This window comes from Sinohyriopsis cumingii, chromosome 9 (genome assembly GCF_028554795.1).
Source record: "Sinohyriopsis cumingii isolate HCF-2022 chromosome 9, ASM2855479v2, whole genome shotgun sequence".
Lineage (NCBI taxonomy): Eukaryota > Metazoa > Mollusca > Bivalvia > Unionida > Unionidae > Sinohyriopsis > Sinohyriopsis cumingii.
The window spans coordinates 4,893,702-4,907,287 of record NC_142969.1 but is presented as its reverse complement, the minus strand read 5'-3'; the positions used below and the strand labels follow the sequence as shown (position 1 = coordinate 4,907,287).

The following is a 13,586-nucleotide window of genomic DNA, read 5'->3' as shown; positions in this document are numbered from 1 at the left end:
TGTAAAGCGGAGAGCGCTTCGTTTAATTTTTGCATGTTCCAGGCCGTAAATGTAACCCTTCTCTGGATTGTAACCCTGGCTAGTATAGATATAATGAGTTTTTATACCGATGTTATCTAAAGACTCGTACCGAAGACATTCAGGGAAGTTATAATTCAAACTATACGTACAAATACTACATACAGCACATATGTGTGCCAAGATATGGTCGTGTGTATGAAGAAATGCATAAAGTAATTAAAATTTGACGTATCCCATTACATAAACTCGTACTCAGCATGATATCGACAACTCAACAGGTGTGGCATAACAAACTGCAAGGTGGCCTAGTGGTTACAGCGTCCGACTCGGATGCGGGAGGTCGCGGTTTCGAACCCCGGCCGAGTCATACCAAAGACTTATTAAAAAAAACTGTACTAACAGCTGCCTCGTTAGGCGCTCAGAATTAAGAGGTTAATGTTAGGACTGGTCGGCCTGGTATCCGGATTATATGATTGGGTGGGACATCATGCTACATGTCTGTGGCATGATGCCCCCCTGCTAGAAATCACTATAAATTACCACACTGCAGACATCGTAACGATATGACTGAAATTTGTTAAAGCTACGCTAAAAGTCCAAATCACACACACACACACACACACAAACACACACACACTGCAAGAACATAATCTAGAATAATGAGATAATTACATACATAGCATGTAACGTATCGTAGTTGTTTGACACGACAGCGTGCTGGCAGGCATTAAAATGTATCCAATACAAACTCTTGAATGGAATTCATATTTATATGTAACGAGAACACATCTTACGTATAACTGAAACGAGAGTATCATAGTTGTTTAACTCAAAATAACTGAAATGGTATATCATTGATATATCATTAATCTACTACAAGCAAAATGTCCATGTGTTCATGTAACGTAATAAAAATGTACCTGAATCAGAATATAATTGCAGAAGGGCACACAAGCAACTACATGCATGCACATCAACTACAAAATAGGTCACTGCGACAACCTTTATAGCTGCGAAATTTACTTAGAGACATTTCTTAGTGATACTGCTAAAATCATGAAAATACCAAAACATTTTTACGGCTCTGTGGTCTTAAACTAAGTAACAAAAAAGTACGAAAACAACAATTTAAGTAAAATTCGACAAATAATTTATTTCCCTATAATAAAAAGTGAACATTTTTAAAGAACATACTCTGTTGTGAATAAAACCCAAATAGTCCTACAAGTTCTATCACAGGTCCAAAATTATAGAGCATTCCGAACGAATTCCAGTGGTAATCCAAACGAATTACAATCTTGCTGTACCAATAGTCTTGAATAGTGTTGATGTGATAACAGTCTTGACACTGCACAGTGATATAATCTAAAATCTCTATAACTGAATTCAAAATAATACCAAAATAGTGATTTAGTCCGAAAGTATTATTGAGCTCTCTGCAATTCCAGCGAATAATTTAACTAAATAAATCCTCTTATATTAAATCTGAAGACAACTAAAAGACTGATTCCACTTGTGGATGTTAAGAATTTCTGTTTACTTCACCCTTATGTAAAAACACAAGATATAATATGAGGGCCATGATGAAGTTAATTTCCAGAACATTCCAAGTTGTAAATAAGATCAGGTTTATTTCAATAACTTTAGTATTTAAAAGAAACAACATGACAAACACCATGTGAAGCAGGAGTTTCAGAGAGTACAAACTGTTGTCCTGAGATCAAATCCATTTAAATATGTTTACCTTCAAATAATAATAATCTTAATATATAATCGACACTCATACACAAAAATTAGCTACGTAATATGTTGTTTACCAAAACCTACATTGGCCAGGTAAGCCCAAATTATTTCCCTCAGTTATAGATAAAGTCAGTCACACAATACAGATTAAATTTACATAACAGCATTCACTCTGACAGGATTTGAGTACGGGGATGTGGATGTTTATACCCAGAATGCTGTCAACTGAAGGGTTCTTAAACGCTCAAACATTACAGTACTTCTCCACACATTACGTAACTCTAATTTCACGCTTGCATGGCTTTTCTTGTTTTACATTTGCATGACTCATCAGTAAGTCTTTCCAAGCAAAAGGTTCATACTTTACACCATGCACAACAGAATAGACCGAATCACCTAATATCAAGAAGTATTCCTATCTCCAATTACTCAACATTCGTACATTAGATTATTCCGAGAGTTCCTTATGTTAAGAAATTAGAGAGACTCCGTGTTACGAGACTAAGTCATACTACAATAAAGTCTCGTGAACAGTGTACACCATGACGTCTGACTTCAGCTACTTACCTTGTCTGATAAAGATCTTCCGAAACACCAACTCCCCGTAATCAACGAATAATCACTAAAACCTAGCAAAGCTATAAACGGACATTAGTTGCCTCCCTTCGTATGTTAGACCAACTAACCAAAGCGCTTAACAGCGGTGCCTTATACATCTGCCGAAAATGATGGAGGCAATTGACTTCAGAAGGATGTTTTGTAAGTTTAACACTGGAAGTATTACTACGTACCAGAGAGAAGCCATTACAGATGCATTTGAGAAAAAGAATGCATTTGTTCAAACACGGACAAGCAGTGGAAACTTGCTTATTTATGAATCCATTCCATATGTGTGCTTCCTTTGTTTCAATCTTGTTGGAACAGTATTTGAACAGGTTGATTTTGATTGGATACGGTGGCTTGTCGCCATATCCAGTGAAATTCACACACCCGAAGTACCGAAATATCTAATCGATCCGCCAACATGTAGATGGAGTTAAACACATCGTAACCTTGGCTAACGAAGATGTCACACCTCTGTCCACGGGGATTCGAGTCTCTGACTCCGGCAATGCGAAAATGTAAGAAAGCTGTCAATGGCTTCCCGTGGGTCGGTGGTTCTTCCCAAAGTTTTCCCTGATTCTTCCTCTACCAGTTATACTAACCCCCATACACATGATATCTTGCGCTGAGAAAATTTAGTTAAACCCCAAAACAATAGTAACAACAACAAGAACACCTCGCTATTTAAAATGGCACGTGCGTTTCGGTCAAACGCTCTTCTCCGGCTGTCTCTGAAATTAAACTCGGAGAGTTCATGGGGCATCATAGAAGGAGACGATACAGAAGGAGACGATACAGAAGGAAACGATACAGAAGGAGACGATACAGAAGGAGCTACAGTGAGGAACTATTAACTAAACTAGACTCATCGATAGAAGATCCCTCCTGAAATACAAAACCAAGAAAACCGACAATGGTCTTTTGGGCATATATCAAGAAGTTTCCATGGTTGCGGACCGTAGACCTACACATCTGAATGACCATTTTGTATGTGCCAAGGTATCTTAAACAAAACAACAATACACATTCAGGCACTTACTTCTGCACAGAAAAACATTGCCTTATTTGAAATGGTATGCCTAAGATCAAATCGTTCAGAAGTTCGAAGACAAGAGTTAGCTTTACTCTCAGACAGAGGTTAAGCTTTACTCTCAGACAGAGGTTAAGATGTCGAAATAAAAATGTTATCTATCTTCTGACATGCAAGTCATATGCCACTCACGATGTTGGGGAAACTGCTAACCTCTACAACTCGACTAGGCATTCAAGTTATGTGCCGCTCACGGTGTTGGCGAAGCTGCTAACCTCTACAACTCGACTAGGCATTCAAGTTATGTGCCGCTCACGGTGTTGGGGAAGCTGCTAACCTCTACAAGTCGACTAGGCATTCAGGTGGCAAGGGCCAGTTTCGTAAATTGGCCCCTGACAAATTTCTTAACTTAAGGCTATGGTATGACTTTTTCAGCTCCTATTGTTTACTAATTAAAGATATGGATATATTTGTGAACTATGCGTTTCAGGCTTGTGTTGTTCTTGAAACTGATGTCAGGCATGTACACCTTTCATAGTTATTCTGTAGCTACGATGTCGTAGCCTCAACTTGATTTGTTGTGGTTGAGGCTACGAACTGATCCCATATCATGTAATGGAGCAAAAAAAAATCATCACTAAAGTCAGAAAAACAAACAGTGTAGAAATCAACTACATAAGTATAATCATGTTGTGAAAGAAGTTTGGCTTATTTTGACTTTATTAAGCCCTTACACGATAAAATAAATTGGTATGGTTACTCTAACCTTATCCTGTCCACCATGACAGACAACGCGAGACTCTCGCCGTGACCCCTTTTCTACGTAAGGCTTGCCAGAACATATTTTGGATATTTTACGCTATATTATTATCAATCAAGTGCGAATAATCGCTTCTTGGTTGAATTTCAAAGTTGCCGATAAACCGTATTTACTTTTAATGCGCAGATTTTCTGACCCAAACGGCGCCAAATTTTTACTACGATTTGTTTACATTTCCAAATATGGCGTCAATGTCCTAATATGGCACACAAACAGACGAGGCTGAGAACGGAAGTAATCATTATTTGAAATAACATGGCGGACGATCTAAACGAAAATATTGGCTGAAAAAAGTAAACGAGATTTTACAACTATTTCTACAATGATTTTCGATACTTCCAGTATTAAATAAGAGGACTACTCTATTTATTGGATTATATGCAAGGAATGTGTTTAAAGTGTTATTATTAGGCTAAAAGAGCGCCGGGTGTGATTCACACCTGGCTTGCTCCATTAACACGTATATGCTCATGTTAGTACCCTGTCGACGAGGTACGAGTAAGGGTACTAATATTAGTACTAAGTTATTCTGCAGTATGTAGATAGTGAAAATCCAATGTTCAGCTAGGAAGAAGAGATAGCCTCCCATGGCAGTAAACACGTGAGTTCGGGGCAATTAGAATATATCAAAAACGGCTTGGATTAAAACTATTTTCAACTGCATCAGCCTGTTTAGTACACGTATACTGTTTCACACAATTATCATGTAGGAAAAGTGCTTGTGATTGCGGCATTCAATTTGGGCATAAAAACTGGCCCCTGCCCCCTCAGTCGAATCACTCGAGATGCTATCAATTGAATCTAACCTGGAATGGACATATAGAAAACACACGCAAGGAACGACGGAATAGGGGATACTACAACTGGAATCTCAATCGACCTTAATGGAGCAAACATCTAACCTTCCCATTACAAATGCATCAAAACTACAGTCAGGCATGTGGTTGTTGGACGTAAGCAATTTTTGCAATATTTCCCCTAGTAAACGTTTTGTAACTCTTTGCGTGTATTATTAATATTAGTAGTGTTACTCTGGTACATTATTTCGCAACACCATTCCTTTTGATATATTGCTTTAGTTTTTCCATGCATAATTTTACTGGTATTCCATTTTATTTTATTTTTTTAATGTTTTCTGTCCTTTTTCCTAAGTCTAGAATTAGGTCAAAACATTCTGGTTCTTTGTGCAATAAGTACGATAATCCTTTCCTTGATTTTTTTAAAAAATTGTTTTATGTAGTGTTTTTAAAGGTCAAGTTAATTAAACTAATCGTAACTTGATGTAGGGGTGTCGAAATCAATCTCAGTCTCTTTCATCAAAACCATGTGACCACTAAGCTTCATGATCACTTTTGTGTTTAAAGCCTAGAGGCACGTCTATTCCTGCTCCATTTGATGCAAAGTTATGATGACCTAACGACATGTATTTTTATTATATTGTTCAAAGGAAACAGGTGTAAGGTTTCAGGTCAGTGGAGTTCGAAGTCGGTGAACAGTGGGTGGGGCTTACAAAAAGCAATACGCATTGAAGGCCGCATCTAACAACTGGCCCTACATATCTGTGTGAACAATGGATATAGTCATAGTGTTACTAAACCGATGACTTCTATTTAGGTATTAGTACAGAGTACAGTGAGTCAACATCATTCGAATTGTGTGAAAAGAATTGCTGCACGTCAACATAAAATAAAGCCGCAAATTATAATAAAAAATAATGCGATTTGAAGCGTTAATTGTTCATACAAAAGATGGACGTTTTACCCAGAATGCTTTGATTAAAGGCAATGGTCAAATACATAACCCACAAACATCTGTTAGATACCTTATCATCAGTATGGACGCAATTTGTGTGGTGAAGCTATAGTCCAAGTTCACGCCAAGGATGCCAAGGATATATATATATATATATATATATATATATATATATATATATATATATATATATATATATATATATATATATATATAAACACACACACATTCTATTTCTAGAGTACAAGCCTACGTTACTTTTAAGACGTTACAACTCTCAATATTGATGTACTTTATTTACTAGAGCTGGAACTAGACAGACTGATTTATGTATTTTTTTTTTTTTAATTTTTTTTTTTTTTTTTAAACCAATGACGCTCATCTACAGTATTATGTTGTTGTTGTTTTGGTATGCTTTAATTTTTGTTGTTGCTGTTTTTGTTGTGCTTTGGACTTTTTATATAGTAAAATGTATTATTGTAAGTCTTATATTCTATCCCGGTCCCCATTATCGAGAATTAATTAGGGATCCTAATGAAAATAATTAAGTAAGGCATTTAATAGGTCCTCGTTGGATAGGTACATGTATGTTTTTATTTTCTAATCTATTACACTTTTCAATCTATTTTCATTTACCATAAATTAATACATACCGGAAATAAGATTTTAAATGTTTTTTCGGATACATTTTTAATTGAAATCGTGTTTTGATCTCAAACTAAGAAAACTAAATGATTACTAAATAAATATTTTATTATTTTAACAAAACCTTTATCCGAGTGGAGCATTTTTTAAAAATCATTAGTTCAAATGTAAATAAGTTTTGTAATTGTAAAAATAGTTATGAGAGCAACTACAATATTGTATGATTTGATCATTCCAGAATAAGTTCTTCTTCGCTTCTACTGCCGCTGTATGAATCTAGCTGTCACAAAATGAGTGTCTTTCAAGCAAATGAATTTAAATGTAATAACAGAAGTTTCTTTCAAGCGGATGCATCCAACTGCCACAAAAGGAGGGTCTTTCGTGCCGGTATTTCCAGCTGTCACAAATGAAGTGTCTTTCAAGCTGATGCCACAACTGCCATGAAAGGAGTATCTTTCAAACCAACAGAGTCTAATTGTCACAAAAGTAGTGTCTTTCAAGCCGATGCATCCAACTCTCACAAATGTAGTGTCTCTCAAGCGGATGGATCCGACTGTCACAAAAGGAGTGCCTTTTAAGCTGATGAATCCAACTGTCATAAAAGGGGTGTCTTTGAAACCGATGAATCCAATTGTCAGAAAGGGAGTGTCTTTCAAGCCAGTGCATCCAAATGTCACAAAAGGATGGTCTTTCTTGTCGATGCCTCTAACTGTCACAAATGAGGTGTCTTTGAAGCCGATGAATCCAACTGTCACAAGAGGAATGTCTTTCAAGCCGATGAATCCATTTTCCACAAAAGAAGTGTCTTTCACAAATGAGTTGTCTTTCTTGTCGATACCTCTAACTGTCACAAATGAGGTGTCTTTCAAGCTGATGCCTCTGTCACAAATGAGGTGTCTTTCTTGTCGATGCCTCTGACTGTCACAAATGAGGTGTCTTTCTTGTCGATGCCTCTAACTGTCACAAAAGGAGTATCTTTCAGGCCATTTGAGTACGACTGACACAAAAGTAGTGTCTCTCACGCGGATGGATCCGACTGTCACAAAAGGGGTGTCTTTGAAGCCGATTAATCCAACTGTCACAAAGGAGTGTCTTTTAAGCCGAAGGAAATGTCACAAAAGGAATATATTTCGATCCTTTTGAGTCTGACTGTCACTAAAGGAGGGTCTTTCATGCCAGTATTTCCAGCTGTCACAAATGGAGTGTCTTTCAAGCCGATGCCTCCAGCTGTTACAAAAGGAGTATTTTTCAAGCCAATTGAGTATGACTGTCACAAAAGTAGTGTCTCTCAAGCGAATGCAACCAACTGTCACAAAAAGGAGTGTCTTTGAAGCCGATGCCTCCAAATGTCACAAATGAAGTGTCTTTTAAGTCAGTTGAGTTCAACTGTCAGAAAAGGAGTGTCTTTCAAGCCAATGAATCCAATTGTCACTCAAAGAGTGTTTTTCATGCCCATGAATCCAACTGTCACAAAGGAGTGTCTTTTAAGCCAATGAATCCAACTGTCACAAAGGAGTGTCTTTTAAGCCAATGAATCCAACTGTCACAAAGGAGTGTCTTTTAAGCCAATGAATCCAACTGTCACAAAGGAGTGTCTTTTAAGCCAATGAATCCAACTGTCACAAAGGAGAGTCTTTTAAGCCAAAGCAAAACTTGACCTTATTATGTGCATGTAAATTTTGTAATGAGGCGAAAACTCAAGTTGTTAGACATCCTAATTAAAACTGATGTAGTTGAGTTCAAGCGGCCCTATACCTACATTGTTTGATGGGCCGTTTCATTCGATGCAGATGAGTGACTCTTTATTTTTTCAAACGCACTAAATAAGAAATACTAAAATAATTCCTGCGTGTGAATTTGGTCCAGACCTCTGTACCATGTAGATATACATCATTGACTCTTTTCAACAAACAAAGAAACAAATAAATAATACTAACAGAAATAAGTACGATTGTTTTATATGCTTCCACAAATGATTCTATTTTGTTCTTACCAACGGATGAGTTCCATCCACTTTTTTTATAGAAACTAAAGGTAATTTCATCCTTCCATAAGATCTAGGCGAGCAAATGTGACGCCGTTCCAGAAAGGTGTTTACATTTAATGTTCAACTCAAGACTCATCCTAAAAGCGGTCCAGCAATCGATCCCAGAAAGAGAGCAAACATTTAACATCGGACATATTGGCATGGGAAGAGGCGCGTTTAAAAACAGACATATCGGCATGCGATGAGGAGCTTTTAACAATGGACCTATCAGCAAGGAAAGAGGGGCTTTTAACCACGGACCTATCGGCATGGAAAGAGTACCTTTTAACAACGGACCTATCGGCATGGAAAGAGTACCTTTTAACAACGGACCTATCGGCATGGAAAGAGTACCTTTTAACAACGGACCTATCGGCATGGAAAGAGTACCTTTTAACAACGGACCTAATATCAAGGAAGGACAGACTTTTTACAATGGACCTATCGGCATGGTAAGTGGATTTTTAACACCGGACCTATCGGCATGGGAAGAAGAGTTTTTGACAACAGATCTAACGGCATGTCAAGAGGAGGCTTAAACAACGGACCTATCGGCATGGGAAGAAAAGATTTTAACAACGAATATATCAGCATGGGAATACATTCTTCACGTTAAATGACCACTTTTGTTTACTGAAAATTTTCTTTCCACCATTTGTGGAGGAACATGATTATGCCATCCTAATCACTGTTTCTTTAAATGCTTTTTGAAGGATCTGTTTCCGCAAAAGGGCATTGTCTTTGGGAAGTACTGACAAGTCATCCCTATCACTAGTTAAACCAGATGAGATATCATGTCTTCCTTTCCTGGAATACGTCGCTGAATGTCCTCGATAGCGTGAACTTTAACATGAAGACATTTTGTGCAGAAAAACTGAAGGGAATTTTGTACATCTCTTCTTCTTTTATACAGGAATTGATTTCTACTTATTGTCGTGACTTTAGGTACTACGAGATGATGTCAACGGCCGCAATTCTTGTTTGGATGAATCCAGTAAACTTTGAATCAGGCATGTCCTGTCATAATCTTCTTAGGGAATACCACCTTGATGGAGACTGCAGCTAAAGTAACAGCAGAAGATTTCGGCGAAGAAACAATAGAAGTCCCTTTTGGGATGGGTTTTCCATTTTTTTTTCCATCAGACTCGGAAACACCTGCTTTAATTCGGGTTTGACTGCGATCATTAAAAACAAAGGAGTAGAGGGGAATAGAGATCAAGGTTTTCGTGGGTACGTGAGCATTCTAGATGCAGTAACGCGTTTTCCTTAACAGGTCTATTTTGGAGAGGATAATGTAGAGTGTGAACTCACTGCCCCCTCGTCTTTGTTGCATAATATGGATTTAGGGTTAGATTTAGCTTTTATTGCTACGTCAGTAGGATCCCATCCTAGATACGGGCATGTAATCACACCTACTAAAGCTCCATTTCCACCTGGTTTCAGGACGACCCTGCTTCTAACGATCATTAATGTTGTTTGAAATCCCAACGATCCACAGAATGAGATCCAAATTTATTTTCTCTGCCATTTCCAGAATGTTGTATCAACTCGCCTTGCGTTTGGCACAAGTAATGTAACCATCGCAAAACCTTGTCTCAATATCAAAGGCGGGAGATTTTAAACGATTGAGGAGGTGTTATAACGACTAGTTTGTTCTCATGTTCGATCTGTCTGTACCGTTTTGACTTTTATATGCGTTGGGAGTTGCGGACGCTTCCATCAAGGGATCGAGACCAGTTCCGACATTGATGAAATAAAGGTTCCTGAATACAGGATTGGCAAGAGTGATGGGCCACGCAACATTTGAATATTCAAATGTCTACACGATGGTCTCGTTTCATTTTGTGGTTTTTCCTGTTCAGTAATTCCTCGGGTGGGTTATCGTATATCTGGGTTAAAACACTGACAATCCAATTCGACGAGTTTACGACATATACGACATCGTTTCTTTCCCGTACAAAACGTGTAACTTTTTGTTATTGGTACAAACATAATTCTCAATCGTTTTCCTGTTGCTGAAATTATTTAATGCGATATTGTGCATAACACACTGGACTCAGGAAAGTTGTTGTTGTTGTTGTTGTGGGTTTAACACCTTTTTCAATACATGATAGGCATTACACGGCGGTCAGTATATAAGACAGAGGAAGAACCCGGGAAAACCCAGAGAAAAAATACCGACCAACAGGAAACTATTTGCATGCTTTTTTCACGAACCCACATTGGCCGAGCCCGAAAGTCGAACCCAAAGGAACAAAGGTGATATGTAAGTAATCTATTAAGGCCATCGCCTTAGACCACTTGGCCACTCGGTGCCCCACTCACGAATATTCGCCTGCATGTAGTGCATGAAATCATTTATTTTCCTACATTAACATTAAATAAAGAGCTAAGCAGCAACGATATCTCTCTCCATACACACTTACAACGATACATCTCTCCATACACACTTACAACGATATCTCTCTCCATACACGCTTACAACGATATCTCTCTCCATACACACTCACATACATTTCTGCGAAGGAATTTGTTTTTTGGGATTTTTTTTTTTGTTTGGTAACGGTGAATGGTATTTTTTTCTTTCAAAGAGGTTTGTATGACCCTGAAAAGGGGCTTTGTATTTCGAAGAAAAATATTTTTTATGGAATTGACAACATCGGTTTTAACTTTCTTAAATCCCTTCCTCGTGTCCAAGTTCTTCTAATGCTACTGTAATGGTAGTAGTGACTGGTGTCTGTCGTGGCCGTCGTTGTCTTCAGAGAAGGGTTGGAATTCTCGGATTGTGATGGTCTCTTACTCTTGTGTTTTATTAATTAAGATTCATACATTTCTCTCAAGTGTCTGTACCCCACCACAATGTCCCGTACTAGATCGACAGATTTGTTTTCACTCGCTTTGTTATACGTATTGTTCAATATTTTTTCTTGATCATTTCTCTTGTCCCCTTCATATTGTTGTCTTTAAACATAAACACCCCAACCCTATTGCTTGTGATATTATATAAGTGTGTGTGTGTGTGTGTGTGTGTGTGTGTGTGTGTGTGATTTGGATTTTTAACGTAGCTTTAACAATTTTGTAGTCATATCGCTACGATGTCTGCAGTGTGGCAGTTTATAGTAATGTCTAGCACTGGGGCATCATGCCGCAGACATGTAGCATGATGTCCCACCCAGTCACATTCTCCTGATACCAGGCCGACCAGTCCTAACACTAACCTCTTAATGCTGAACGCCAAGCGAGGCAGCAGTTAGTACAATTTTTGTAAGTCTTTGGTATGACTCGACCGGGGATCGAACCCACGACCTTCCGCATTCGAGGCGACCTGTTTTGATTGTTAGACGAAAAGACTTTGTGAGCAAGTTCTAGTCACCCTTCAGTGAATTTTAATAGGCGACGTATTTATTGATTGTCTGACAAAGACTTATCTATAAGCAAGAACTAGGAACCTGTTAGTTTTACCTGCCTCGTTAGGATGTTTATTTGACAATTTTGTAAATAAACAAATCAAGGACAAATTGATATAATGATATTTGGAATATCCTATGACCTATTTCCGGTTGATGCGAGTATGCGGTGGCAAAAACCTTTGAAATGGTTACAACGCAGATGTTAAATTTAAAATTTGAAAAAACGATGAGAAAATACCCCAGTTAGCATACTTCGTATTCGACACAGACGAAAGGCAGTGGTATTGATTTCTGGTACTGAAAGAGCAGGGAAATTAAGACTCATTTGGTGAAAGAGATAGAGTTGTACGAAAGAGATAGACACAACTATAACATAACATTTAAAACTATTAACTGGTTAGAATTTACCATGGTTATTACATCAGGTGGAACACGTGTAAACAGTTGCTGGTTTAAGATTCGCAAAAACAGCTACAGGATTTATCATTCGCATATTTGTACTATCCAAAATTTACAAATTTATTTGCAGTGGACTTGATGAGACTTTACTGGGGTGTGTTGTAGATTTTCAAGGGAACTTTCGTAGAAGCAAAGTTTGTTTGTTTTTTCAAATAACGGTGACGTAGTTACAACGGTTTTGACATGATAATCATGTCGGTACTTGATAACTAAATTGATTAATATAATTTTAAGTTGGTAGTTACTGTGTATTGATGACATGATGTCGGTACTTGATAACTAAATTAATTAATATAATTTTAAGTTGGTAGTTACTGTGTATTGATGACATGATGTCGGTAATTGATAAATGGGATTAATCAAGGAAAGCTTAAGTTGGTAGTTACTGTGTATTGATAACATGATGTCGGTAATTGATAAATGGGATTAATCAAGGAAAGCTTAAGTTGGTAGTTACTTTGTTTTGACGACATTATAATAAATTAATGAAGAAAAATGTATGTTGGTAGTCACTGTGTAATGACGACACGACAATCAATTGGTAATTGATAATAAATTAATGAAGATAAATTTATGCTGGTAGTCAATGTGTATTGACGACACGACAATCAAGTCGGTAATTGATAATAAATTAATCAAGATAAATTTATGCTGGTAGTCACTTTATTGACGACACGAAACTCAAGTCGGTAACTGATAATAAATTATTCAATGAAGTTTTATGCTGGTAGTCACTGTGTATTGACGACACGACAATCAAGTCAGTAATTGATGGGACTAATCGAGAGAAGCTTCATTTCGTAGTCACTTTGTATTGTATGAAGTACACAAACATGCCCTGTTAATAACTGACAACAACGCAGACTTGTAATAATTCAAGAATCAGATATCTAAACAGGCATCTAGTGTATCTGATACAGTTTTTGTATCTGATACAGTTTGTGTATCTGATACAGTTTGTCGCTATAATAAACATAAATATTAATATATTTTCATTAATCAAATATAAAAAACGATGCTTAACTCAAAAAAAAAATGTATGGCTGCACGAGTCTCTGTCTGAGAAACGTGTTGCCT

General features: G+C 37.3%; 1 long non-coding RNA gene across 1 annotated transcript; it reads left to right on the top strand.

Annotated features, from left to right (window-relative positions):
* Nucleotides 1-4,725: 4,725 nt before the first annotated feature.
* LOC149791201 (uncharacterized) lies at nt 4,726-11,040 on the top strand. Its single transcript, XR_016423160.1, has 2 exons — nt 4,726-5,170; nt 6,853-11,040. It is a non-coding gene; the product is annotated as an uncharacterized LOC149791201 (long non-coding RNA).
* The last annotated feature ends 2,546 nt before the right edge of the window (nt 11,041-13,586 follow it).